General features: G+C 48.7%; 1 long non-coding RNA gene across 8 annotated transcripts in view; it reads left to right on the top strand.

Annotated features, from left to right (window-relative positions):
* Positions 1-27,750, top strand: part of LOC110598691 (uncharacterized) — a 216,535-nt gene that overhangs the window by 102,833 nt on the left and 85,952 nt on the right. For all 8 annotated transcript variants that reach the window (XR_013430835.1, XR_013430837.1, XR_013430840.1 and 5 more), the window contains one exon: positions 20,090-20,241. This is a non-coding gene — a long non-coding RNA (uncharacterized LOC110598691). The remainder of the gene's footprint in view (positions 1-20,089; positions 20,242-27,750) is intronic.

A 27,750-nucleotide genomic window follows, 5' to 3' on the forward strand; every position in this document is an offset into this window, starting at 1 on the left:
AGTCCACTTCCTCACTCTCTCTCTCCATCCCCTTCCCTGAGGAGTCAACCTCTGTGCTGAGAGCCATGCATGACATTTTTGCCAGAACAGAGTGGTTGAGAGGTGATGCCAGCAAGCCATTGAGATGCTAATGGTTATGTTAAGCTGTGTATATTAGACCCCTGCTGTCCGCCTCGGGCCTGCTACTTTGGAATTCTCATAGTACTTTGGAGTTCTGGCGGGGGATTCCCGGAGAGTTCTCATTGGTGGAGGAAGTGCCAGAGGAGGAATTTCCGGTTGGTGGTTCCTAGAGGAACTGCATGCGTGGTGTTCCGGAGAGTTCCCCGGGGAGCGTGTGTGTGGAGTGTGCTGGTGGAGTTCAGAAATAAAGTTTGTTCCTGCTTCATTGGCTTGTGATTTGTGCCCAGCCAGACTGCGGCACCCCTGGAAGTTTTTTTTGATGCCTTAGCTTTCCATCCAGACTACAATAAGTTTTATAAGGCAAATAAGGCTCTGCCACACCTGCCTGGAGAGTCAACCGTTCATGGAGTACTAGGCACGGATGAGTGCTCTATGTATAGTATTTACACTGCACCCCTGGGAAGTCCTCCTCATGATCCCCTTGCTCAAAGGAAACAGGTGAAGCAATATGCTAACATCCCCCAGCTAATAAGTGGCAGAATCCAGGACTTCTGACCATTGAACATGACATAACTTCTGAGCCCCATCCTGCAGATCGGAAGACCAAAACCCTTCTAGTCAAGTGACAAACTCCCTCTTCTCCAGCCTGGGAGTGGTCTGGCAGATGAATGTTAAAGCATTTTTATTTTTTAAAATTTTTCCTTTCAAGTTTCCATCTGTTCACGCAGCAACCAAATTTATGCATGTTCAGGCACCATCTGCGACTACAACCCCATTTCCAAATCCGAAAGCATTTTTCCTTTTTGTACTTAACATGCACGATGGTGTGGTGGTCCAGAATAAATAACTCATCTTGGATTGCCAGAGTTCCAGGGGCCTCCACAGGAATTTTTCTCAGAGGAAGGGGGAAGGAGGAAAGGATTTTGCTAAACTGGAATTTTGTTTTTCAGACGTGGGCTATTTCTTCTGGCTGACATTTCAGTGGGCTCCCATCTGCTGGCTGCATTTCATGCTGTCTCTTTGTTGTCTCAATTGATAGCAGACGATGCCCACCACTGCGAAGCTTCTGTGTGTGTGTGTGTGTGTGTGTGTGTGTGTGTGTGTGTGTATACATGCACGCACAGGCGTTAACGTGTGCCCACAGACCATACTTCATAACTTTGAAAGCTCTTCTCATTGCTCTTTGCCTTGGGGACCACTGTGATCACAGTCACACAACCTGGTACATGGGAGAGGGTTTCTCTGGCTTGAAAGATGGAAGAAGTGGTGGCTCTGTGGGTTTTGAAACTTCCCGAGTTTTCAGAGTTCTGAGAGGCCGGGAGTGAGGTCTTGACTTTCTTTGATTCAGGACTCAGAGAATCAGTTGTATTTTTGAGTCCAAGAACTGAATTTAAGAGCCTCTTTCTCTTTCCAGTCCTTTCCTGAATTGTATGTTTTCTGACTGTACCGTGACTGTGTTAATTTTTCTCATTTTTTTGCTCTTTTCATGTCAATTTCATGGATCATATCTGTCAGCAGTGTGACATTCACAGATGGTCTCCTCTAGTTCCTGCGGCTGAACTGCTGGGTTTGCGTGTACCACACTTCTCAGGGGTGTGTTCTCCTCATCCTCTCCAGCTTTTTACACCCCACCTATTCCTGTCTAATAGGCCACCCTTATCTATACCCCATTTCCGAGAGATAGCACCATGGCATTCCTTGAGAGTCAGTCTGAAGTGATGTGCACTCTCTTCTGTGTCTTCCTCACAAGTGGAATCTCCTGCTCCATCATCTGAGTGATTGAAGAAGAGGGAGTTTGTCACTTTACTCCAAGGGTTATGGTCTTCCAATCTGCAGGATGGGGCTAAGAAGTTATGCCATGTTCAGTGGTCAGAACAACGTGGGTTCAGTCCTGAATTCTGCCACTGATATTTAGAGGATCCTGGGATAGAGTCCAGTATGCATGAGGCTTGTCAAACTCACCTTTCTCAGCAAGTTGGGGGCTTATGCTCAGGGAAGGTGTCATGGGGGTGACCCCACTGGTAAGATGGGACCAGGTGATACCTTCACTCAGAGGATATGAGAAGATCAGATATCCCGGTCTAAACAGAGAGCTCCACCCAGGGTCCAGCACCCCGTGATCCTCTGTCCTTCATTCCTCCTCTGTGTTTTCTGGACTGGGGACCGACAGGTGAGAACAGGATGTGAACAAAGTTAGGTGGATAGTGAAAGTTTAGTATTATGACCTCCTGCAGGGATCAGTCCTAAAAAGGGGACCTGGGACTCCTGAAGTTAACCAAGGGCCAGGAATTTTTCCTTGGGTGTTTTTTCTTGTTGACAAACTCAATTTTATTCAAAACCAGAGCTTTTGGATGATAATAATTATTTACATCATGTTCTAAGACTTCCTAAAAATTATTTAAAAATCTTAATGATATACACAGTGTGGACAAAAGAGAATAGAGAGAAGTTCCCTAAGTCCCCTTGCTTCATAAAACTGCTCTGCCAATTTGATGCTCCTTCCCACATTCCGTGGTTACTGTGCCTCCTTGTGGCACGTGAGCCGCTTTATAGGGTGGGGCCCTTCAGGGAACCGCTGGCGTGTACTGAGTGCCACACTCTGGGCCACACGATCATGTCATCAAGTTTCCATCATACTGCCAGGATGTAGCTCTGGAGGTATTTAGAATGATAGAAAGAAGACTTTGTGAGGCACGTGGCTTGCCCAAGGGCACATAACAGGCACAGGGCCTCTCAGAGACTCCAGTCTGAGCATTTGGCCTCAGAGGTTACTCAGCTTCCCAGGAGGCAGGGCAGGGGACGCCCAACTCAGATTCAGAAAAGTGAGGTGACTTTCCCTGTAACCAGTTGGTCTGCAAAATTTTGTAGATTCCACCTTAGACATGTCTCCCAAATCTCCCCCTTTATCCAAAATATTCTTGGCAGGGCTTTCCACTCACCTTCTAAAATCCATATGTTAAAATTCTAATTCCCCCAGGTGATGGCTTTAGGGGGAGAGGCCTTGGGGCCATGATTAGGTCATGGGGGGAGGAGGTTCATGAATGTGATTTATACACTAATAACAGAGGCTCAAGAGAGAGCCCTTGCCCTTTCTGCCACCATTGGTTAGAGTGAAGACAGCTGTCTTGACCAATGGGCCTTCACTTGGTACAGAACCTGATGGCACCCTGATCTCATACCTCTCCAGCTCCAGAACTGTAAGAAGCAAATTTCTGATGTTTATAAGTCATCCTGTCTGTGCTATGCTATTCATATCAGCCTGAATGGATTAAGACACCTTCTGAATGTGCCCCCTTCCCTGAGTTCCCTGAGTCTTGGCATGGCATTCAGGCTCCTCACACATTGAGTAGCAGGGCACAGTGTCTAAGGGTACCAGCTTTGAAAGCAGAAAGACTGGGCTTTGAAGGGGTCCTAGCTCTGAGACTCTGGGCAGGGCTGTTGTTTTTTGGTCTGAAATATTTCTCTCTTATTCTACCCTGGGAGGCAAAATCCTACTCACCTTTTAAGACCCAGATGTCAGGAGTCACCTCTTTTAGGAAGCCTTCCAGTTCCCTTGGCATTGTATCCTGTGTGCTCTGGGCCAAATGCATGGACCACTCAGGTTCCTGTGGACTAGTTCTCTTCCCCCACATGCTTCCAAGGTTGGAGGCTATGTCTTTGCCCTCTGGAGGGCCCCCAGAGCTGGAAGCAGTAAACTTTGGATGAATGAACTGACCATCATCTTGTAGCAACAGGAGCTTCCCAATGTCCTCCCATTTGTCCACATGTTTCTGCAGAGCCCAGCATGCTTTCTACTACCCCTCAGCACAGTGGCCTCCTAGCCCTCTGGCCAGACAGCTCCTCCTGTAGCCGTGGACCCACAAGCATCTTGATGTTCAAACTACCAGCCCAGGCTGTAGGGGGTACAGCTCAGGGAGGAAGGTCAAGACATACATTTTCTCTTAATTAGAAACTAATGAGCCATGGTCCCCCAGCTGGTCAGTGCTGTCAGGGCCATGTCCTGGCAGCTGGAGGCTCAGCCTGTGGCTGTCTGTGCAGAGCTTCTGGGGGAGGTGGGGCATGCCGGCTGAGTGCCTGTCTAGCCTCCACTCTCTATGAAGGCCCATCTGCAAGTTCCCCAGCAGAGCCATCGGGTGGGGTCTCTGCAACCCGAGAAGAGAAGAGCAAAGTCCTAGGGTGGGACACAGGCTGCTCTGCTTTCCCTTGACTGATTCTCACTCCCTCTGGGCCTCTTCCTTTAAGTTCCTCACCTGGGGCCCTCTTCCTTTAAGTCTCTATATAGTCAGGCCTTTGTAATGAGGGTTCAATTATGTCCTTTAGTGTGGTGGCCTTCCTACAGGATCCTCAGTGCTTGGACAGGTGACAGTGCTCAGAAGGCCATCTTTTGGCCAAACTTCCATCTTTTCTGAACCCTGGCAATGGATATAGTTCCTGGTGACTCTCCCTGCCACTAGAATAAAGGGGGAGAATTATTTTCACTCAACTCAAGGTCAGGCATGTACTTTGTCATCTGCAGGGACCCATCTCTTTAAGAGTGAGCATGCTTAAACTCCTTAGAGCTGTGACAGCATAGATGATGTCTTGGCCCGCCTACTTTTGCTTGGATGTGTCACCTTTCATCTCTGAGTCTCTGTTTTCCCATTCACAAACTAGGGACAATAACAACACCACCTAAGTTGTTGTAGGAAAGAAACCACAAAGCCATAATGCGAAATGGAGAAAGGCTGCATGAGCTGTCCAGCACTGTTCTAGCAGTGAGAGATCAGTTGGCACCCATAGCATGAAGCACCCATAGATAGCATGGAGCAGGGGTGAGGTAGTGCTGACTGCTTTTGCTGGTGGGATGGATGTAGTGGGGGAGGGAACAGATGCTCAACAAATGGACCCAGACACATTTAAACAAGTCAGTCTATGTCCAAATGGAGTTTTGAGGGTCCAGAGAACTAATGCTTGGCCATTTCATTCTGTCCCAGGGAAGCAGAGGGCACAGGGGAGTAGGGAGCAGGAAGTGAGCTCTCTCTAGGTGTTCTCTAGGTGCTACCAGATTTTAAACAGGTTTTTGTCATCTTCCTGGTGAATGCCATCTGGATTCTTAAGGGCTGGGGTAGGGGGACGATGATAAGTTCTAGACATTGCTGGGCATGGAGATAGGGACCTGGCTGCCCTTCCATTGACTGACAGGAATGTCAGAGAGGGGTCTCTGGACAGCGGCCTTCATCTTCTCCCACTCTGCCATCATCTCACAGGTGAGGGATATAGACACAGAATCCTAGACAAGAGAATTCTTGCAAGTTTGTCCTACAAGACCCCTAAGAAAACTAGGTCTATCTCTCTCAAGATTATTGAGAAGGAACTGCCAAGAGATCTGGATTTTAGATCTGGGGAACTTGGACTGATCCCTTCTCCTTATTAGGCCTCAGTTTCCCCCGAGAAGGATGAGAGAGTTGAGCAACATGGTTGCTAAGAGCTCTTTCATCTAGGACATGCTTATGTTCATAAAAAAAATCACCACTTAAAAAAAGAAGAAACACGATAAACCCTCGTCAGTCATCATTTTCCAAGTTTTCTGTGTATTTTTTCATCAGAAGACAAAATGTGATTAGACCATATGTTGGGCTAATTGTTCCCCAAAGAGAATTTAAACATTTGAATATGCTTGCAAAGTGAAGGAGCAGTGGGGTGTGTGTGGGGGGGGGGGGAATTTTTCCCTAGAGACATGCTGGGAGGGCATCCCTTTGCCTTCTGGTGCCACAGGCTCTGCCTTGGGCAGCAGGAGGCCCAGTATGGGGGCAAGCTTTTCCTGGAGTCGAAATGTATGAAAGATGGAGGTTGGTGGGGCCCATGGTTCACAGCATCCATTCAATCCCTCATTCACTCTGCAGATATGAATGCAGCACTTAGCCCAAGGCTGGCCCAGAACTGGGTGCTGGGGACCCAGTGGTCAGGAAGTTAGCTGAAGTCCTTGCCTTTGCAGAACCTGTGGGCCAGCCGGAGAGCTGGGCCAGACATTCGGGAATAGAAGTTCCATTTGACAAGAGTTGAGGTGGGAGGGGTCAATGGGAGACTGGGGGAAGCCAGCCAGAATCAGGGAAAGCTAACACCCCTGCAGAGTCCTAGGGTCAGGGAAGAAACCACAAAGCCATCATGCAAAATGGAGAAAGGCTGCAGGAGCTGACCAGCACTGTTCTAGCAGTGAGTGGTCAGTTGGCACCCATAGCATGAAGCACCAAGGATGTGCTGCACTGGAGCAGGGGTGAGGTGGTGCTCTTCTCATTGTCTGAGGGGCGACAGGCAATGAGGAAGAGGGAGCAAACATTTCTGGAAAAGGGATGGCATGCTCCAGGGCAGGAGCAGCACTACCCATGGGGGGCGGGGGGAGTGTCCTACAGGAGATCATCGTATCCTGCTGAGAGAGCACCAGGAAGAATTATAAAGTGGGGCAGGAAGGGTGGGTGTGTGGGTCTGGCTACCAGTGGCCTGGGTAAACACATTGTCTTGGTCCTGTAAGCATCGAGGAAGGACTGAGAAGTATGGCGCAGGGTGATGACATGATAGGGGTTTGCGCCCTCCCCTGATGAGCACCTGTCAGGTCACTTGAGGATGTAGACCCCTCCATGTCAGTCCCAGGGAGGGCTTTGAGCTGGTTTCCTCAGGCCAGGGCACACTTCAGACCCTCTGGTTGTATAAATAGAGACCAGAATATGGCAGGAGCTGACAGGTGCTCTTGGGGGGCACCTGGCCCCTGAAGACCAAGCTGTAGTCTTAGATCATCTAACTCTCTGGGCAAACTCAGGCATGGAGAGGAGTTAAGGGTGGAGAATTGTTGCCCTTACCTAGTGAGGTGGCAGCATAGGTGGGATTAAACTCATGCACATGGGCCCTGGTTTACTCTGTCCACCCTCCTCCAAGCACTGATCAGTGACCAGCACCCTCTGATGTGTTGTGGCTGCTGTGAGTAGCTATAAGGGAGGGTCCTGATAAAGGAGAGCATTTCCATTCCTGGTCCAGAATAAAGAAAACGGACATAGATGACAGGGACTTGCCCAACAAGGCGGGAAGTGGCAGAGACAAGAGGCAGGCAAATACCCAGTCCAGCTGACCACAGCATGGGTGGGGGACCAGCGGGTCCAGGAGGAAGGGGCTCCAGGTGATGTAAGACCCTGGAGAAAAAGAGATCAAATAGTACAGTCAGCGTAATTCAGAAATAAGGAGAGGTTGGGGATGGCTCAGGGGCCTGCCTGCCAGCCTGGGCTGTCTCCCTCCCACCCTCCCTCTGTTAATGCTGTCCCACTACCCCTCGGCGGCTGAGATGAAGGAGGGCCGACAGATGCACTCAAATATGGTTTGGTTCAAAGAATGAGCTTAATTAGGCATTTAAGCCTGTGGTTGTGAGTCCAAAGTTTTCTCTCTTCTTGGCATCTGATACAGGAATGTTATTGAGGATGGTGTAGAGAGGGATATTCAGATAGTTGGAAAGCAATAAAGCAGATGGTCCCATTGTTAAATGTGACCTTTCCCTCCCACCTTGTGGATAGGGGCAGAGGGTCCATTCTTTGGGCCCTGGTAGGGCTCATGCAGGTGCCTCTTTGTGCAGAGTATGGGGCTGCAGCCAGCCCTGGACTCAAGGCAGAGGGATCAACCAGGCTTTCCAGAAGGGTCTGTGCCACTGTGTGATGGGGCGTCTGGATCCATGGTCAGGCAGTGGAGAGCCCTTCAGTGGCCTGTGCATCACAGACTGTAGCATCCTGACCTGTTCCTTGCACAGGCAAGAGGCTGTGACCAGATCCATCTTCTGGCTACTGCTACAGGACCCGGAGGAGGCTGTGCAGCTTGTTATGCCCAGAAATGTGGGGCTCACAGCCGGGCATTTGATCCTGGGCTTATGGCTGAGCTCCCCAAGATTCTCAGAGAATCCCAGGGAGGACGGGGGCACCATTCATTGGGGCTCCTGTTGGGATTTGTGTGACACTGGCTCCCCTTTTGCATTAGACCTCCGTTTCCTTCTCTTCCTGTCACTGTGCTGGCCCCTTCCTGTCTCTCTTCCTGGTTTTTCTGCCTTCACTTCCATCACTCCTAGCCGTGTCATTGCCTCCAAACTCTCTGCCCTCCCCATGTCTCCTGCCTTGTCTGCCTCTCTGCTCTTCTCCAGTGGGAGTGTCAGGCCTATCTCTCCTTCCTCAGGCCTGGGGTCCAGGCGTCCCCTCCTCTTCCCTCCTCCACTCATTCCCTCCTGCCCCCCCCCCACCATGGCCCCTTGCACTCCTATCTGGCAGCAGGTGTGTCCACAGGTCTCCAACCGCTGTTCCCAGGTCTGCTTCCAGCCCTGGGCTCACTTAGAATGCCCCCCCACCCCTGTGCCTGTCCAAATCTGTGCACCCTGAGGCCTTCTTCTTGCTTCCTGGTATCCATCTGGCGGGGTCATTGTCAAGGGCTGCTCAGGGTGGGGTGGGATGCACCTTCCCAGTGGCTCCTGCCTCACCTTCCATGTGCAGAGCAGACACCAATGATCCAAGTCTGTTCCTAGCACAAAGTCAGTTCTTCCCAAAGAAGCACTTGGGTGCCATGGTTGAACTCATACCCCTCCCTCATGCACAAACCAACCCCAGTGGGCCCCAGGAAGCAAGAATTAAACACTGCGGAACCCCAGAGCTGGAGGAACTCCCACGGAACTGCTGGCGATCAGTTCCCTGCCTCCACTGAAAGGGAGCATGTGGGGAGTGAGCCTGGTTTCCTCAGGTGTGGATCCCTCAGGTGTAGCTCCCTGACTTACCCGGTCCTGCTCAGGGGAGTCACACATCACTGACAAGTTGCTCCTGCTGCTGCAGCCTACCAGGGAGAGCTGCACAGGCAGAGGAAGCCCCAGCCTGTCCCTGGACCCCTTGACTGGGGCTCACGACTGAAACCACCTTAGCTTTTCTGCACTTTTTCTATGGGGTCTTTGCAAGAATGGTGTGACACTCTTGAGTTTCAGCTGCTTGAAAGAGGGCAGCTGTCTCTCTCTGAGGCACCTACAAGGGGCCCTCGCAGGGTGGTGTGGGCAGCACAGAGCACCCCGGCTGTTGTGAGTGGGAGTGCCGTGATGTGCTTGCTCTCTGATCTAAATAAGACTCATCTAGCTGTCTTGTAACACAGTGGCGACAGACAGGAGATCTGTTTATTTACACAGCCCCTCCAAGATGGTAGAATGCTGCTGTTGGTGTGGCTGAACTTTGCCAAGATCCCTGTTAGCCTTGCTGACATGGGGCCACTGCTCCAGAGAAGGGGAAACAGATCCAAGGAAGCTGGCTTGGGCTGGAAGAGTCTCCCCAGCCTGCAGCTTGGGGCAGAGGGACTGCCCAAGTGTCCCCAGGCTGTGTTCTCTCATCAGGACAACTCACATCCCCAGTGCCACCTACCTGTGCCGGCTGTGGCCTGGTGCCCCACAGAGCCTTGGCATAAATTGGAATGTGTGGCTCACTGGCTGCGTCTTGGGGATAATGGGCCTGGACAGGAAGGTGACACTGCCTCTTACCTGCCAGCTCTGCCATGACCTGGAGCTCTGACCTTCATCACATGACAGAAGGACTCTGGCCTGGAGTGGGCAGGGGTCAGGCCCGCAGGCTTGGAGAGCTGGGTTGGATAGGGTGGTGACGGCTGTGCCGGGGCGCATCCTCTTTTTCTGGAATTTGGCTGAGGAGTAGCTAGGAGCGCAGGGCAGTTCAGAGGAAGAGTAGGCAGGGCTGCAGTTCCTCAGTCTGTCACTGCAAAATAGTCCTCCCTTGGATGTCACTGGGCTTTTGAGGGGTCTCTGGGGGGGGTCACTGCATGGACAGAAGAAGAAGGCCATCATGGTTAGTGGGTGGAGACTCATTTGTTCCATCCTAATACCCAAAGCTGAGGACCCTGTAGAGGGGGCAGGTGTCCAACTGGCAAGGGGGAGGGGTGGGGGCGCGGGGGCTGCTCTGCATCCTGCCTCTGTGCTCACCCCCTGTTGGGCCTTGGCCAACTTTCTTAACTGCCCTGGCCTCCTTATTGACCCAGGGGAAGCCAGTAATCACCTCGTAAGTGAAATCCTTCACTTAGCCCGGCGCCTGGGTACAGGAAACCCTCAGTGAACGGCTGCCATTTCTGTTATTCATATTCTCACTGACAGGTCCCCTCGGGCAGAGTGCAGCTGTGACTGGCCCACAGCAGCTCTCATTCGGAGACCGGACGTCTGCTCCAGTCCATCTCTGCTCTTGGCAGGGAAGTACGGAGGCTGTCTTACAGCTTAATGGGCGTGGGTGAGGTCCATGAAGACTTCCTGATGGTGGCCCTCTGTGGAAGATCTCTCTGGAGGTCTTTGGAGGCAAAAGTGATGGCGGTGGGAAGAAAAGCCAGGATGACCAAGGTGCCCCCATGCCCCCCCCACCCCAACACCAAGCGTCCCTACAGGTCCTCCCTCCCGGAGTGGGGAGGTGAGCGAGGCTCAGGCTGTGGATTGGCAGCTCCCTGGAGGACCCTCTCCCTCGGCGGAGGCAGGAGGATGTTTGAGGAAGGCGGACTCCTGTCTGGCCCTGGCTGGATGTGCCTTCATGCTTTAGTTGCTGGCCGAGCTGGTGGGTGGGGGGAGGATTTTGGAGGTTCTGTCTCTGTCAGGAGGTGGAGGACAAGGAGGAGGAGGGCAGGGCTGATGAGATGGGAGACCCACACAATGTGTCTTCTGCAATCAGGAGAGCTGAGTCAGCCTGTGGGGACGGGCGCCCAGCCAGCAGGGATCTGTATTCTGGCCACACAGCCCTTAGACACTTCATCCGAGGATTTCTGATTTAATCTATTTTATCATGCAGGATGGGAGGGATAATGGAAGGAGAGCCTGTTAACGCTGGGCCCTGCAGAAGGCTTGGACAGCTCCCTTGAGCTCTGTGCTCAGGATAATCAGTGACATGGCTGGAAGCCCCTCAGGATGAGTCAGCACAGAGGGGGCAGGGAATGGCTCAGTTGCTACATGACCACAGTTCAGCATGGGCTCCAGTTTGCTCTGCTGCCTCCCGTTCTGGGCCATCTGGGAGCTTAATGGGCATGGGGCTTTTCCTTGGGAAAATCCAACCAGAGTGGTTGAGTGACCAGTGCAGGGTCACACAGCCAGAGGAGAGATACCAACCTAAAGAGACGGGGAGCTGCTCCCTTTCTCTCTTCCAGGGTTCTCTGTGTGTGTGTGATGAATATGAATCATCGAAGAGACTCAGAAAGAGCAGCACCCTGCCTCCTGTTTCTGTCTCCCAATGTGAGAAGCACGTTTCTCCACCTACTCTCTGTCATCCCCAGAGACAGGGTTTGGTGTGTGGGAGGTGCAAGTATGTGGACTCTGTTTGTGGCATGGCTTTGCTGTTATTGTCTCCTGCTGGTGACAGCAGCCCAGGCCAGAAGATATGGATTTCTGCCCGCTCCTGTGTCCAGAGGCCAGGCTGACTGCCAGGACTGTTTTATGGGGTAATGTTGCTGTTGTGGGGAAGGCAAGGGAGGCTCTGGTCCATCCCCTGCTGAACCCTTGTGCCAACTGGGAGCTCCTTGAGGGCAGAGATGGTGTGGCTCATCTTAATCCTACAGCCGAGCAGTCAGCACCCAGCAGACCCTATCCCCACCAGGCCATCTGCTTGGCATCTACCTTTCCCATGCCCACTGTGGTCCTTCTCCTAAGGGCCTTCTCTGGGACAGGAGCAGAGTGGGCTTGGCTGGAGTCAGTGCACCTAGGAGCCAGGGCTGGGTTGTGTATCATGCCCAGCCTGCTCACTGCCTGAGGCCTATTCTACCTCATCTCTGTTACATCCCCAGTGGCAACCTCCTCATTGTCACACAGTTCTGGATGCTGGCCCTTTTCTGGCAGCTGTCCCCTGCCTGAGTGAATGCTTCCCAGGATCACCTGGCCAGCAACGTGCTTGCATCCAGGTCCTTTCATCAGGGTCTGGGGAGCTGGCTGAATGCGGGGGGCAGGGGTGAAAATTGGACGCCATTTTGAAAGGCATTATGCAAGCCCTGCCCTCTGGGGTCAGTGACGATGTCCCCCGAATGTTAGATCCTCCTCAGCCTTGTAGGCCCTCCCTTATCTGGGACATGATCTGATGACAGTTCAGCACAAATGCATTCCAATTTTCTTGGCCGTTCCCAGAAACTCTGGTGCTTGGCTTCAACTCATCCTTCCTTTCTTGTCTTTCTGTTTTTTTGGTTTTTTTTTTTTTTTTTTTTTGTGTGTGTGTGTGTGTGTGTGGTATTGTGGATTGAAGCGAGGGATGCTTTGCCATTGAGGTTCAACCCCAGCCCTTTTTAAATTTTGAGACAGGGTCTTGCTAAGTTGCCAAAGGTCTTGCTAAATTTCTGAGGCTGGCCTGAAACTTGCAATCCTCCTGAGTTGCTGGGATAGACAGGAATGTGCTACCACACTTGGTCCACTAGTGCTTTTTGAGGGTTCTAGAAATCCAGTGTATTTTGGGAAGAACACAAGAACATTTTTTTTCTTAGAAGACTCCCCAAGGAGTCTCCCATGACTGTGAATCTCATTGTGCTGCCTCAATCTGGTAGAATTCCGAGGGGTGAGTCATATCACTATTGGCAGGTGACATACCAGCCATTTCATTGTCCTGACGGATGGGCTCTGATACAATAAAGAAGCGGTACCTCAGGCCTAGAGATCAATAGTCGAGGAAAAGCAATTCTTAAAAACAAAACAGTGATTGCAAATGCACTTTCAATTAGATTGACTAAGCAGATGTCAATACCCATGTGGGGAGAGGGATTGTACATCTTGGTGTCTTCCAGCAAGAGCTCTTCCACGGGAGGCCTGCCCTGTCCTCAGCCTCTGGGACCAGCTTGGAAAACAGCCACAAGCCCTGGGGAGCTGGACAAGGCCAAAGCTCAGCTTCCTAAATATAGAATTATTAGTGTCATCCTAAAAAAACAATAGGACCCAGTAAAGGGGCTGATCTGTGTTCACCTTTCTTGCCTTTTTCCCTTCCCACATTCTTTCTTTCCCTTCTTTGTAAGAGTAAAGAAATAAAGGATCATAACACTAACTCCTGGGAAGGTTGGGTCTTTGGTGTCACATGATGGAGTTCTGTCTGGGCAGTGGGCTTGGGGTCTTCCTTCTGAAGGGTTCGCTGGGCTCTTCAGTGCTTCATCTCACCCTACGGCTTGGCTGATTGTCATGGATTCATGCACGGTATGGATGAGTCTTCTCCTTTGGAGAGACTCTATATCGGCAGTCCTCCTGGATGTGAACCTTAAGAAGCTTGGACAAAGAGCCAAATTTCTGCTGTCTGACACCCAGGTACTGGGGCCAGTAGCACTCAGATGAGTGTAGGCAGGTGGTGCACAGGACTGGGGAGAAGGGGTCCTCTTTGACAGAGAGCTCACAGGCCTCTGAATCCTGCTTCTGTTTCTCCTCTTCCCCCAGATCCCTGCCTGCTCCCATGTTCATGTCCGGGTCTGCCCACCAAGACATTGCTGGAAACCTCATGGCCAGAGGTTTTGGCAAACAAGTGTTCACTTGTTCACTTGTACCTTGTACCTGGCACAGTGTCTTGTCTATAGGAAGTGATCCGTAAATACTGTTGAGTTAGGAAACCAGGCAGGTGGACACTTCCTACGCTCCTCTTGGATATGCCGAATGTCATTCCTGTAGTTTCTCCATGTTTTAGTCAGCCTTTTCACTGCTGTGACTAAAAGGACCCAGCCAGAACAACCCTAGAGGAGGAAAAATATACTTGGGGGGCTCGTGGTTTAGGATTCTCAATCCATAGACAGCAGACTCTGTTCCTCGGGGCTCAAGCTGAGGCAGGACATCATAGCGGAAGAGTATGGCAGAAGGAAGCAGCTCTCATGGTGATCAGGAAGCAGAGAGAGAGGTCTCCACTCGCCAGATACAAATATACACCCCAAAGCCGCGCCTCGATTCCCACCTCTCCAGCTGCACCCTACCACTTCATTACCACTCAGTAGTTATTCACTGATTGGGTCAAGACTCTCACAACCCAATCATTTCTCCTCTGAACCTTTTTGATTGTCTCACACATGAGCTCTTGGGGGACATCTCACATCCTAACCATAGCACTTCATTTCCCTCTTTATTAAGAGAGTTTTTCCTCCTCTGAGCAAAAGTGCAATCTCGACAAATGGCCTAGAGGTCTGCATGGGACATATATAAGGATACAGCCCACTGAGGGTCAGCAGCCAGTGTAGATCTTCCTGAGCCTGTCAAGGAAAGCGGTGCATAATTAAATATCATTAAATGGACTCAGACACATCCAACTTCATTACCACAAGCGCTTGTTGAACTTGAGTAATTGCTGGGACTTGGCAAGAGAAGGCATTCCCAGGGGAGAAGAGAGGAGGGGGTACCCTGGGAGGCCTGGTGAACTGGCCTGGCCAGGTTGGACTGCATGCCCTCCTTGTGGATAGGAGAGGGCTCTAAACAGGTCCTAAGCAAGGTTGGTGCCTGCACATGTGCTTTTTCTCAGTGGTCCAGCAGCAGGTTTGTAAGGATTCCTGCTAAAGGACAGATAGCTGAGGAAGGATTTGAACTCAGGCCTCGCAGACTCCTAAGCCCTCCACCTTACAAGACTGCCATGGCTCTCAGATGGAGAGGGCCAGAACAGTGGCTGAGATAGCAGCAGATCGCAGTAGTGTACCAGCCCCTAGCTTTGCAGACAGTGTGAGTTTAGCCGGGCCACTCTGGAGGGTGAAAGCAGGGGACCCTGCTGTCCTGAGGGAAATGGCTGGACCCCAGGCTACCGTGTGGGGCCAGGGCCAGGCAGGGAGGATGGCAAGGAGAGGCAGTCTAGTGGACAGGCCTTGCATTGATGGAGCAGGCGGCATGTTGCTATTTGATAAGGCATGAGTGGGAAACTGGATTTAAACTCATGAATATCTCCCTCACTGAGGCCTCCAATTGGAGGTTTGAGATTCAACCCTGGGGTGAAGCAAGTTCTTGTTCGGATTTCTCTTAAAATGCAGATCTTCCAGGGTGTCTGTGGAATGTCTGGTGGCGTCTTATCTCTCCCTCCAGAGTCTATCCCCAGGACTGACACTGGCCTTTCATCTCTGCACCAGGGTGCCCAGGGCCTAGCTGCTCCAGGATGTTTGTTGAATGAATGAGTGATTAGCACATTCTGGGCAGGTAAGACCCGGTTCCTGGGGTCCAGGAGGGAGGAGGGTGTTGATAGCAGACTCCTTGCCTTCACCACACTCCTTTGGGCTGATAGAGTCCAGTTTTTAGCCCTCACCCCTCTGAAGGAGAGAAAAGGTGTGTTGAAATGACAAATGCCTCTGTAGGTGGTGTTCTCTTCAACTCCCAGGTGGTTTTTGATAATTTCCATTCCTTCCTCATCTCTAGGAGAAATGAGCAGAGGAATGCCAGGTCCCCTCCAGGGAAGGGCACACACTCATGCAGACAGGCTGGCACAGAGCAGAGATCTGGCTAGGGTAGGTCAGCTTGCAGCAGCATTAAAGTAAAATGCTGATAGTCAAGGGCAAAGAAATAAATTTACAAGTTGCGTGAAATATGGAATCACAGTTTTAGTGGTCAGACTGTAAGATACAAGGAGAAATAGCCATAGGGTCAAAGATCCCCTCCCTGGCCTCACTTCCCCATCTGCCAACTGTTCAGCCCACCCTAGACCTGCTTCCCTGTCCCTAGGGGAAGAAAGGAGGAAAGGCCAGACTAGGGGCCCTCTGGCTATGCTGTAGGGTTTTCTGGTTTCTGGCCAGTCCTTGCCCCTCTGGATTCCTAGATGCCACCCTGGTGGCTGGAATCTAGAGGGCTCAAGGTTCCAGCTGCAGGGACAAAGAGGTTAAGGGGCAGAGTGCACTTCTTCCAAGTCTGAGGCAGGGGCCTGTGTGGGTGGGGAGGGAAGTGGAAGACGTGCCAATTGGGTCCAAGAAAGTTCCTCTGGCTTCTGAAAAGACCCTCCAGAAGGGTCTCTCCAAGAGTCTACACCTTTTATACTGGGTTTTGAGATTGTGTATGTGTATGTGTGTGTGTGTGTGTGTGTGTGTGTGTGTGTGTGTGAGAGAGAGAGAGAGAGAGAGAGAGAGAGAGAGAGAGAGAGACACTCACAGTGAGCACATGTGTGTGTGTCCCTGTATGTCTGTGTGTGTGTTCTTATGCCTGTGTCTCTGGGCATGCTTACACCCATGTGTAAGCACGTGTATTCTCACATCTGTGAGCATCTATATGCATGCAAGACTCCCTATGTGTGGGTTTTGTATATCCCTGTGTATGGGCATTCCTGTGGAATTTGAAGTGCTGGAGATTGATCCCAGGACCTCTCTTTCTACCATTTAGTCAAATCCCTAGCCTCTGTGTGCATCCTTATGTGTGTTTATGCCTGTGTGTTTTTCTGTGAATCCTGTTCCCTGAAATCTGAACACAGCTGCCCTCTCTTCAGGAAGTTGTCTTTCCTGCACCCTCCTCCCCTTGCTAATTTATCTTTTCCCCACCAACTCTAATCCAATATGGGAATGCATTTTCTGTCTCCATGGGAAGCTGACTTTGCCTGAAGAAGCAAGTTGTTTGTTGTGATGAAGGTCTGAAAGGCCAGAGGGGGAGGGGGAGCGGGAGGGGAGAAGCATCTTTGCTTCCTGAATTTCCAGGTTCAAGTCAGTCTCTCAACCCACTTCACTTTTCTGATCTTTTGTTTTGTCATCTATAAAAATGGGGATTCACGTATCATTGTAATCAGATTCATATGCTGATGAGGAAGGTAGTAGAGTTAAGCTGTAGCACCTTGTTAAGCACAGGGCAGAATTTCTGGAAATGCTCCTTTTGATTCCTTCTGCTGCAGCACACTGAATGTGTGTTCTGGTATGAGTGCTGGGAGGATTAAATTTTGAGTTGCATTTTCTAGTTGCACCTGAAGTTCGAGACAAAAGTAGGAATAGACTCACATTCTGGGGGAAGAACATGCCACATGACTTTGTTTTATTATCTGTATGAACAGCAGATAATACTCACAATTAGTAATAATAACAGCTGCAACAGCAGCTAACATAGTGCCTCCTGTGTGTCAGCCTCTGAGTTATTTGCATTACTGTAATCCATTATTTCTCATCGTCCTGGTAACAACCCCATGAGTTTGGCTGTTACTACTCCATTTTATAAATGAGAAAACGGAGCTATATGTCGGTTCATATGATTACATCATTTATAAGATGAAATCAAGAGCGAGTGTGTGGCTTGTCAGGAGAGCAGGGGATTGCAGTCTTAATTTTCAGGGTAGTATTTGTGAAATACAGGCAGGTCATTTTCTTGAATTCTCGCCAGGTGCTGTTGTATTTTTTTTTTAGCCCAGGTATTTTCCAGGTCTCTGCAGTGCCCCACAAAGCATTCTTTTTTTTTTTTTTTGCCCAGGTTCGGTATTGCCCACACCCACCAGGCAGACCCAGACTCCAGGGAAAGGGCCATTGTTCTGCCTAGCAGGGGGGCTCCATTAATCCGGTTTAGCTGCTTGCCAGGCAGGGCAGCTCCCAGACCACCGGGGAAGCCCATTATGGCTGGAGACTCCATTCATTCATCACCGCTTCTTCCCTCCTAGACCCAGATTAGTGACATTGCCTCTGACAGCTCCAAACACGCTAATGTCATTACTGCCAAGCCCAGGAGTGCCCCTAGAGTTAAGGAGCTGCTGGTGCTTTGATTATAAGCACAGGTTTTTTTTTTTTTTTTTTTTTTTCAGAGGGTGTATAATGTTGCCATTTGAAATCACATTAGGTTGCAACTTGAGAGGTTGTCAGCCTGGCTGTATTTGGTAATAAAGATGGGAATGGAATTTCTGATTTGTCCCAAGCTTTTCTCGGGAGCTTTTTATGGGATGAGGGGGTCAGGTCATGGGTAGAACCTGACCCAGTTCCCTGTGGATGGTGGGTCCCAGAGTTCCTAGGGCTGGGGAACCTGTGAAATCTGTTCATTTTCTTGTGCACACTCAACCCATAGGCTTCCCCGAGGCTTCTGGGTTTTCACCCCTGGGTCATTTTCTAAATTGGGCTGCTGCTCCCTCTGCTCAGGGGATGACTTCTGGGAGGTGTTTGTTTTTGACCTGAGATGGCTTCAGAAGGCCACCTGGTGATCTGGTGCTTCCTAATTAGTCCAGGAACACTGTGTTTGAATTCCATTCTAATTGCATTTTGTGGATGGAATCTCCTTTTCTCACTGAGTCTCTTTCTCCTGTTTTCCTTGAGACATTTGGTTTCCCCCCTCCCCTGTCAGGTCTGGCCACCTGAGTTCATCTGTCTGCTCTCTCTGTCCTACCCTGTCCCCATGTGATCTCCCACCTTTCCCTCTCATTTCCTGTCTTTCCTCCTGCCCCATGCTCTTCCATTTGAATTATTCATTTAAGGAACACTCACACGGCTCTAATATTAACCCACGTCATTAAAAAAAAAAAACAAAACCAAAAAAAGCAGAATGCCGAGATTGTCTTTATTGTGCGGTTGAGAAAACTGAGGCAAGGAAAGGTAAGTGACTTCCTTCAGGTCATGCAGGAAGTGAGTGGCAAAGCTGGGATTTGAGAATCTAAGCTCTCTTCCTTTGTATCTCTCAGAGGGAAGGAAGGAAGGAAGGAAGGAAGGAAGGAAGGAAGGAAGGAAGGAAGGAAGGAAGGAAGGAAGGAAGGAAGGAAGGAGGAAAAACTAAATAAAATCAAAGAAAAGTCTGACCATCTAGATTCTTAGTCACTGATCCTTTCTGCTGGTGCTTGTCCCTGGGGACTTACATTGAGGGTAGCAGGACTCTGCCAGTCCCCTCTATACCAAGTTAGGCTTGAGCATCAGAATCTGAGGTTCAAAGTTCCCTTTGTAATTTTGGGTGGTTTGGGGGACCAGGAGCAGGTGGCAAGCTGAGAAGCCTCTTTTTCCTGCCAGGCTTCTAGTGAATCCTCTGGGAAAATTGAAGATCCTGCCTACCTTCCAGTGTAGATCTTCCCCGGCCCCACCCAGTGGGGGACATGTCCATCACCTTTCCCCTAGCAGAGTAACACTCGGGAAGACTTAATCCTTGATACATCATGTTGCTGACATTGGACGTCATTAAAGTCACTCCTAAACTTCTGGATTGAGAGGGTAAACCTGGCAGGGCTCCACCCTGTTCAGTAAAAAAGGGTAGGAACTATGAATTTTATTTAAAAATAAAAAAACTAAGGCCTAGAGAGTTACAGCAATTTGTTCAAAGAGATCTTACTGTACAGTGCTGGGGCCATTTTAATCTAAGCTTGTCTGACTTCAATTCTGTGTGCGTTTCACTTAGCCACCTATCAAGTGTGACGGTGACATTGGCTAATAGTAGATTAACTGCTGTAACAAATAATTTCCAAATTCCTGAGGCTTAAAATAAGTTTGCTTAGACTAACCTGACTATTACTGGTCAAGTGGCTTTCCCAGATGGCTGTCCTTCAAGCAGTGACTTAGGGACCCAGGTTCCTTCTACTTTGTGGCTCTGCAATCACCTTGGGCCTCAGGTTTGTTTGGTGGATTCTGTATATCTCCCCAGAAGACCGGGAAAGAGTGGAGGGTATTATTGAACTGGAGGCTGTCAGTTCTACCATATTTCATTGGCTGGAATTCAGACACTAATGGCAAATTGATTTTGTGTTCAGGAGGGTAAGAGCAATAGTTTGGTAAACAACCAAATAGTCTCTCCCATACAAGATTCCATGGGTTCTGCAGCTTGATGCTGTATGACTTCTTCGTGGCCACCATCTGTTAAGAAGATTATATTATTTGTTCACAATCTTTCCTTCCCTCCCCACCCTTGCCAAGGGTCATTAGGGGCACCATATTCCTTCCTGCCTCCCTAACTTTGGTCTCAGCCAGGTGACTTGCCGTAGCTAATGGAATGTGAGCAGATATAGGCATATCCAATCTGAGGCTTCCAAGGTACACTCTTGAACAATTGCCTTGGACTTTGAGAAAAGTATTTTCTAGATAGCAGCTGCTCCTCTTTTTTTAATATTTTTTTTTTTAGGTGTAGATGGATACAACACAATGCCTTTATTTTTACGTGGTGCTGAGGATTGAACCCGGGTCCCACGCGTGCTAGGGGAGTGCTCTACTGCTGAGCTACAATCCCAGCCCGAGCAGCTGCTCCTTCAACCTGAGTCCTCGAAGAAAAGACAGGTAAATGGTCTTGACCTTGATCAACAGTCTAGAGTGGAGATGCGTTGGTCAATCAGCAAAACTGTTAGAGAGATATAAATGCCTGCTGTTGTAGCTGCTGCTACTTTGGAGTTGTTCGTCACACAGCATTATGGTGGCACTAGCTAACCTAGATAACCTACCTCCATGATAGAGTTGTGACCACAGATACTTGGTATACACTGCTCCTTCATGTTTCCATGTCATTGCCCCTTCTTAAAAGCCTTTTTTTTTAATGACATCTTCAGAGCCAGGCTAAGTGTACACCTTTCACAGAACTGTTCTTAATGCTCAGAAGAGGCAGAGGCTGCTAGTACTTCAGTTCTAATTGGATCCACATTTTGCCTTAATGACCCTGCATCGCTCCACTTAGATAGTGCAGCTTTTGAAAGCAGATGCTACGTTTACTTCCTCTTTCTTCTAGTTACTATTCCTGTTTCCCACATGTAGTAGATGGTCAGACAATGTTTGCTAAACTGGATTGACTTGAATATCTGTCCTCTTATAATGGGAGGCCCATAAGCACACATCAAGAGCTGGCAGACATCCCTGGCAGTGCTGTACTCCATGCTTAGTGCTTAGATGATGGATCTGTCATTGCCCATGAGGATGAGAGACTGGGCTGCCTCCAGCACTCTTGGCTGGAGGCCTGGGCTCAACACAAATGTGATCCCTCTCACTCTCCCCCAGCTCTTGGCATCCAGAGCCCATGTCAGGAGGGAATGAGGCTGCCTCACACACACCTTGGCCCAGATATGCCCTAGGGAAGCCAGGAGGTTGCATTAGCAATAGCCCCTGGCTGCCAGTATAATCCTCTTGCTGTGGTCCTCAGAGCATAAGCCATAGATCAGGTCCTGACCCTGCAGTAGAGGGAAATCTTTTTTGCAATAAGATGCTTAGGGACAATACAATGTTGGTATTTGTGTACCTGGTGACAGGGAAATCTCTGGGCTCAGTCATGTTCTTCCCATAGTGGATGGTAACCATGAGTCCTAGACAAGCCCTACACAATGGTGGCTACCTAGTCCCCATAAGACCTTGTTTAGCTAAAGGCTGTGAATGTGTGTGAATGTACCTGGCTACGTGGACCAAAACTAATTCATTGCACTGGCAAAACAATACAGTTTTTAAGCATTATCTACACAATATACTATCAAAATCAACTCAACAATAAAAGGACTCTTGTTTTCTTTTCTTTTGTACCGGGGATGAACTCAGGGTGGCTCAACTATTAAGCCACATACATCCCTAGGTCATTTTTAAATTTTGAGACAAGATCTTGCTAAGTTGCTTGGGACCTCCTAATTTGCTAAGGCTGGTTTTGAACTTGCAATCCTCCTGCCTCAGCCTCACGTGCTGCTGAGATTACAGGCATGCAACACTGTGCCCGATAGCACTCTTTTGTTTTCAAGGTGCAAATAAAGAGATGTGTAACACAAACTTAACTGCAATGAAGGATTCAGTTTGTATTAATTATCTCTTGCTACATGACCTATGACCCCAAAGTTAATGGCTTAAAACAACTGTCAACATTTATTATCCTTGGAGTTTCTGAGTCAGAAGTTTCTGGCTCAAGAATTTGGTATACTTAGCCAGATGGTTATGATTCAAAGTCTTTCATGAATTGAGGCTCAGGGTTTCTCATGAACTGAGGCTGCAAGATGCACTTCCAAGGTGTCTCACTCCCAGAACAAGTTGATTTGGGGTGTTAGTTGGAGAACCTCAGTTCCTCTAGTTCCTTTTCTCATGGCTGTAGCTCTATAGGATGCTTTGTGTGTCCTGGCTTCCTTCAGGGGAAGCAATCTGGGATAGATATAGAGATCGAGATAAAGATAAAGATAGAGAAACAGATAGAGATAGAGACTCAAACAGAAGCTAGATTTTTTTTTTTTTTAATGACTGGGCTTTAGAAATCATTACAGCAGTACTTCCACCACATTTTATTTGTTAGAAGTGTCATTAAGTATAGCTTACATTTAGGGGGAAGAGGGTTAGACTTCATATTTTGAAGGAAGGTTGTTAAAAGTATTTGTGGGTATATTTAAACGCCACTATATAGATTAAAAAATCAAACCAAACCCAAACAAAACACCACCCTTTTACACATTCTCTTTTTATGACTCCAATATGGAAGAAAGAAGCCCTTAGGTCCAGGGAGAAGCCGTGGGTGGCAAAGGACAGCCCACTTGAACCACCTAAGGCAGGAAAATGACAATAACATATCAGAGAGTTTCAACAGCATGGGTGGCTGCACTGTGGAGTTGAGGAATCCAGACAGGCAGGCCCTAGGCTGGGAGGCTTGTCTATACTTCTGAACCAGCTATTGACGGGAGAGTGTCTGCAGTGAAGGTGGAAGTGATTTGACAGGAAAAGCACCTGCCCTGGCTGGGCCCACCCTTGTGGAGCTGTGGGAGTTCAGGGAGGCAGCCACATGGCTCATCAGGCCTTCAGGAACCTGGAGGTGCTTTGGCCAGTGCCTTCATCCAATAAATCAGGAAACTGAGGCTCAGAGGAAGAAGGGATATGCATCAGGTCACACAGTGAGTTACAGGGGATGGGGATGTCCAGAGTTTCCTCCTGTGCAATGCTCCTTTTCCAAGGGGGTGTCTTTCAGAAGCTACTCCTGGTAAGAAAAAGATAAGGAAAGACTGTCAGTGGAACCAGAGGGGACCCAGGCTGGCCGCAGAGAAGAGGAATCACAATGCGGCTGGATTGTGATGAGCAGGATGAGTTTCTCTTCCAATAAGAGGATGAATGGCAAATACTCACAGAGGAGCAGAGGCAGGGTGGGGGCGTGGAAGTTGGTCGACATTAAGTAGATCAACACAAGGCAAATTGATGAGCTGATTTTTTTTAAGCTAAAAAAAACCAAAAACCAAACCAAACCAAAACAGTAAATACAAAAGAAATACTGGTCCAAGAAATAAACCATGCCTGTTTATTGGACTAGAGCACACACAGATGTGCTCAGTAAATGGCAATGAAATATGCTAATAGCTAAGTCCAGCGTTAATCAAGGAGCCAATGGCACAGGCAGAGGAAGCATTTCCTTGAGCATCTCACATTCTAGGCAGGCAGAGAGCCGGGTCTCATTCCCCCAGCCTTGGACTAGGCCCATCCCAAGTGGTGCTAAACTTGGGGTCTTTGAGGAAGCAGCATATGAAGAAAGGACTGTAGAATTACTTAAAGTGGTAGTAGATGCTCATTCCTGTCTTGGATATTCCCAGATAACTGGTGAGGGCTGTGGAAATAGTTGGGATTTATCTTCAGGATATTTAGGGCAGAGGACAAAAAATGGCTAGGACTATTTCACCCAGGAAGGTCTCTGGGGTAGCCTGGGATCCCTGTGGAGATGGGCACACAGCTGGCTTCACTAGATGGGACTCAGCAAAGCAGCTGCTGTCTCCATCCTTCCTTCTCTCTTCCCCTCTGCTTCTAGTTTTCATCTCTCACTGCAGGCTGACCTTCTCGGCTCTACCTTTCCAAAGTGGAAAATGAATGCATCAGCCTTTTATGCCTCTTTGGTCAAGTACAAGAAAGACTGATCAGGGATTCAAATGCCCCAAGTTCTCCTAATAAGGGACTTGTAGAACAGAAATGGATTATCTCCTCTTTGAATTCCCTCATGTCCTATAATCTTGAGAGTCCAGTTAGGTATGACCAGTGGATGTACTTTTGCATCCTGGGCTTTCCCAGTTCTCATCTCTGCATGTACCCTGCTCTCAGGCAATGGGACTCATAAAGGATCTGCCTCCTGCGTTGAAAAAATTCTCCAAGCTGGCTTCCCCAGTGAATCAAGGCAGTTTTCCTGTCCTGTGTTCTGGATTCCTTGAGTACTGGGTGGGCCCATCAGGAAGGCTTTGCTGGAGAGGGCAAGGGGACACACCTGAGGCCACATGTTTAGGGTTTTGGTCTATAACTCTGAGACTCTCCAGTTGAAGAGAGTCTCTGTTTTTCCTGAGCTACTTCTCTTGTAATTCAGGACCATTTAAAGAACATTTTACCAGCATCAACCACACGCAGTGAGTTTTAGAAAAGAGAGGTTTCGTTTTGACTCTCGGGATGGCACATGGTTGGAAGCAGAAGCCGGGTTTTCTTGGGGCTTTGGAAAATAGCACCTTATAGGGCAATGCAGGTGAACAGATCCCAGAGAGAGGGCTCAGGTAGAGCAGAGGCACATGTGGTTCTTCCTCCACTCTTATGTAATCAGCCCCATCCCTATTATTTTCCCCAGAATTCTGAGAGATAATGGGAAATGTCTGCTTCTTGGACCAGGCAGAGTGACTACTCACCTCATATAGGACAGAGTGCTTGAAAACTCTAATTGGTGGTAAAGGATTATACATCTGTAATTATTTTGTAAGTCAAAACTTTAAAAATATTCTCTGAGATTGGCCTAGGTGTTCATGTAAAGATCTTGCTGATTTTAGAGGAAGTTAAAACGGAGGCTCACCTCCCCACCCCAATCAGAGAGAGGGATAAGTCATGGAGGGGGCTGAGGACGCTGCCTGGGAACCTGTGCTGTGTTGACTGTGGCCAGAGGCAGTGAATGGCCTTGAATGGCAGCCTAAGAAAATTGGATTTTATCCAGTTGGCAGCAGGTATGTGGAAAACAGTAGTTTAGGAGGCAGAATAACCCACCCAGTACTAGAGTTCCAACAGGTTCTCTCAAGGCTCTGATTTAACTTTCAGAACACTGTGTGGTGGTCCCAATGGATATGATATGTAAATTGGGTTGTCTGGGTGTTCCTCTAGGTACCTGCTGGGTTTGATGGTCCTTTTCCTCTCTCCTGCCCTCCTTCAGGGTTATAATCCCTGATGATCAGGATGCCATGGGCAAGCTACTCTGGCAGTGTGCTAGGTAGGCTGACTCTCATCCCTGTGAACTCCTTCCACCAAGTGACATCCCCCTCCCTGCACACCCCCATCCAACTCCTTGGCTCAGGACTATATTTTGCTGCCAGAACCTAAGTTTTGAGGCCCATTTCCGGCCCCTCCAGTGCCTCTGTTCACCTGGACCCCTTCCCCGGCACTGGGACTTCTGCATTCAATCATTAAGAAACATCAGATCCCTGTTTTGTCCAGGGTGACAACTTCCACCCCAAAGTCCTCTTTGGTGGAGCCCTGCCTCCACAGTGGCCCTTTGTGCTGGGTTAGACACTCAAGAATCCTGCCCCTCCCACCAGAGAAGGGCTTTAAGCCCTCATAACCAGTCCAGTAGCCATCAGAGACTAGAAATAGTAACAAATGCCATTTATTCAGCCCTTATTTTATGTCGGTACTGAATTAACTGCCGCATATGCATCATTTTGTTGAATCTTCAGAATAAACTTATTAGTTTGGGGTTATTATTATTCCCATTGTTCAGAGGCACAGAGAATTTAATTCCCTTTCTGAGTTTCCAGACTTCCTACATTACAGGGTAAGGATTCAAATGCAGATCTATCAAACTGCAGGACTCTGAACTCTTAACTACTCTCCTAGGAAAAGTATATTTGGGTTAGAGATTTGGAGGATGCTTGAGTTGAAAGAAAAAAAATACATTTATTGTAGAGGCTGTGCCTTATAATTAATCCCCCAGCCTCTCACAGGGACAACCCTGTACATGGGTTACTCACATTATTTGCTAACGGCTAAGTTGAATTTTTTTTTTCCTCCTGCAAGGCTGTGAGTTACTCAAATAAAGTTGGCATGTCTTATTTGTAGTTATGTCTTCAGAACTGAGCACAGTGTCTAGAACCTACTAAGTGACAAAAACACCAGAGATGGTACCCAATGCAAACCAAGCCAACATTTTCTGAAGTTAGTAGTACAGCTGTGTTGGTTCAGCTGGAGACAAAACCCGAGACTGCCTGTGTCCCTCAACCATGAGGAAGGGACAAGTCTTCTTGGGAAGGAAGACAATCAAGAGGAAGTTCAAAGACAGAAAATATAGATTCCCAGTGATGTCATCTGGTCTTTCAATCTAGCTTACCTGAAGCTTAGATCAGCCTCTTTTTGTTTGCAAACATCAATATAATTCTATTATTACTTGATCCAATTGGAGGTAAGCTTCTGTCACTTTCCACCAGAACATCCTGGCTCATTCAGGGATCTTTGGTAAGTGCTTTGGCTGCATGGAAACGTAGCTGGATCCTGAAGAGAGCAACCCTACCTCCTTTCCCGGTTGCTGGAAACCAGCTCTGCACCTGCCTCATTCTTCTTTTAGACTACAGAGTCTGCAGTACTAGTCCAAGCCTGGCCAGAGAGGAAGGCAGAAGGTTGAACTTGGAAGCAATTATCATAGTGCTAACAGGGCTTTTTGTCTCCGCTCTGTCATCTACTCGGCAGCTGTGGGACAATTGCTGCCATGAAAGATGGATCTGGAGCCATCATTAAATTACATACATGTCCATTGCACCTGGTTATTAAGTCTTTGACAGATCATTTCTTTATGGCCGTTTAATCAAGAGCAAATAAACAAGAAGGAGCTCAGGGATATTTTACAAAGAAGGCTCCACCTACTGTTCACGGAGGAGGCTGTGGGTGCCTCCAGTTCAAAGATTCTAGGAGGCTGGCAGCCTCAGATCACAGCAACAGCAGCAGCCTGGGCTTTCAGAGCCAGTAGAGGAGAGAAAACAGAGCATCTCTATCCCATATCTAACCCATCTCAGGAAGGATGGAGCTATGAGTTTGGCATATGGAGGGAGGGGAGCAGGTGATGCCAGGTAAACACTGGACAAAGGAAAACTCGATTCTGCTATTTTATTTGTGGAATGTGGTCAGATGCTCATGGCTGGACACCATCTTCCTCCTTGCCAGAGGGGAGTTCCTTGGTTATGGCCACCAGACCTCCTGCCTCCAAATTCTATGATAACACTGTTCTTTGGTGTTCATGGGCAAATGCTCTTTTGTGCTGACTTGTACCCTGACCTTCAAAGTAAGGAAAACCGACATGTGTGATATTTTGTATGATGATACAGATTTAATTTAAAGGGTTTTTAAAAATTCTGAAATTATATGTTTCCCGTGCCTTCAGTCTTACATCTCACCTTCTGTTGTGAAATAATAGTGATTATAAATAGTTGTTGACTTGACAAAATAAAAAGCTTTCAATGATTTGGTCCATCCCCTTAACCTTCTAAAATCCTGACATCCATATGCCACTGTTGGCAGGACATAGTTCTTCTTGGATCAGGCAGACTTCCCCAGGTCTCCTCTTGCCTGTGGAATGGGATACAGGACATCCCTCTCCAGTCCCTAAGGGGCGTGATGGGGGAGGAGGAGACCTCCCAGCTGGGTAGGTCTTCTTCTTTTTTTTTCTCTCTTGTGCAAGTTTACAATATTTATTCCTGATTCTGAGATAGTGAATAGGGAAGGAAGTTCCTAGTTCCTAAGTTCCTAGTCTTATAAATGGAGGAGTAAAGGTCTGAGAGGTGAAGCCTCATACCTAGAGTTTTTTTGGTGAAGACAAAGGGAAGACAAGAGTCTAGTGTCTAAGTCTGCAGAACT

The sequence above is a fragment of the Ictidomys tridecemlineatus genome, chromosome 15, assembly GCF_052094955.1.
Source record: "Ictidomys tridecemlineatus isolate mIctTri1 chromosome 15, mIctTri1.hap1, whole genome shotgun sequence".
Taxonomy (NCBI): Eukaryota; Metazoa; Chordata; class Mammalia; order Rodentia; family Sciuridae; genus Ictidomys; species Ictidomys tridecemlineatus.